The sequence below is a fragment of the Jaculus jaculus genome, chromosome 15 (assembly GCF_020740685.1).
Source record: "Jaculus jaculus isolate mJacJac1 chromosome 15, mJacJac1.mat.Y.cur, whole genome shotgun sequence".
Taxonomy (NCBI): domain Eukaryota; kingdom Metazoa; phylum Chordata; class Mammalia; order Rodentia; family Dipodidae; genus Jaculus; species Jaculus jaculus.
Window position 1 is genome coordinate 67167701 of NC_059116.1, and position 1535 is coordinate 67169235.

The 1535-nt window shown below is 40.3% G+C and overlaps 1 pseudogene; it reads right to left on the reverse strand.

Annotated features, from left to right (window-relative positions):
• Positions 1–503: 503 nt before the first annotated feature.
• On the reverse strand, positions 504–1157 carry LOC101612482 (annotated as a pseudogene).
• Positions 1158–1535: the final 378 nt, after the last annotated feature.

The following is a 1535-nucleotide window of genomic DNA, read 5'->3' on the forward strand; positions in this document are numbered from 1 at the left end:
GGGACCAAGGGTTCAAGCTGTAGCTCAAGTCCTAAGAACAAAAGAAATGGCTGGAGAAATGGCTTAGCAGTCAAGGAACTTGCTTGTGAAGCCTGAGGACCCAGGTTTGATTCCCCAGTACCCACATAAGCCAGATGCACCAGGTGGCACATGTCTGGAGTTCGTTTGCAGTGGCCAGAGGCCCTGGTATGGCCATTCTATCTCTTCTCTTTGCCTCTTTATATCTCTGTCTCTTAAATAAATGAATAAATAAATAAGTAAAATATTTAAAAAGAAAACAGATCCCAATTGGAGTTTATCCCTTTGGTAATGGATTGGTGCTCTGTAAATATTTCTTTTTGAGCTCAGAATTACTTATAGTAGTAGAATACTGCATCATTTACAGACATGTTACTCAATAATCTACTTATATCTCATAACCAGTTATCTAGTTATCTTTTACAAGAGTAAAATATGCAATAGTGTTGAAAATAACTATACAATATAAGGTAGTCTCTACATTCTCATTCAAGCTTGAAAATGAGATTATCAAAACTTAACTGATTGAATCTTTTGCCATTCTGGAAATATCTTGGGGAAATGACACTGAAATTTTTTTTTTCATTTTTCCTTGGACTACTTTTTAGTATCTTTGTTATGAAAATTTGTGTTGGATAGTTTGTTATCGCTCTAGTTGCTCCCACATCAAAAGCTCTCTTGTACTGTTGTTCTTCATTTAAAACCCAGATATATACTTGAATGCCTCGGGCAGTGAGGGTCAAAAAAGCTTTCCTCATTTGTAAGAAAGCAGAAAGCCAGACGAAAAACTTTGACCTTTGACATGGTGTAGGCTTTGGGATTTCAAAACACTGTTCTCCAGTGGGGCCAAAGGGAACAGGCCAGTGAAGAACAGGCCAAGTTTGAGCAAAATCCGCTGTAGACTGAGGAGTAGAGGAATATCTGAATGCTCTTTGTAGCACTTTTCTAGTTTCAGGACTGGCATTAACCCCGTACTGTTACGTGGTCTTCTTTCTACTGCGTCAGCAATTCTGAAAGCTTTGGAATCAGCACATTGTTGCTGACTTTGATATTGATGTTAATGGGGGTGTTTGGAAAGGCCTCAAAAACTTCCTCAGTAATGGAATTCGGTTATCTTTTCCTTCCCACTGGCAGGCTTTTTTTTTTTTTTTTTTTTTTTTTGAGGTAGGGTCTCACTGTAGCTCAGGCTGACCTGGAATTCACTTTGTAGTCTCAGGGTGGCCTCAAACTCACAGTGATCCTCCTACCTCTGCCTCCCGAGTGCTGGGATTAAAGGCATGCGCCACCATGCCTGGTTTTTTTTTTTTTTTTAAATTGTATTTATTTATTTATTTCAGAGAGAGAGAGGGAAATAGGTGTGCCAGGGCCTTTAGCCACTGCAAACTAACTCCAGACGCATGCGCCACCTTGTGCATCCTGCTTATGTTGGTACTGGGAAACTGAACCTGGGTTCCTTGGCTTTGCAGGCAAGTGCCTTAACTGCTGAGCCATCTCTCCAGCACCGTCATAGGCTTTTG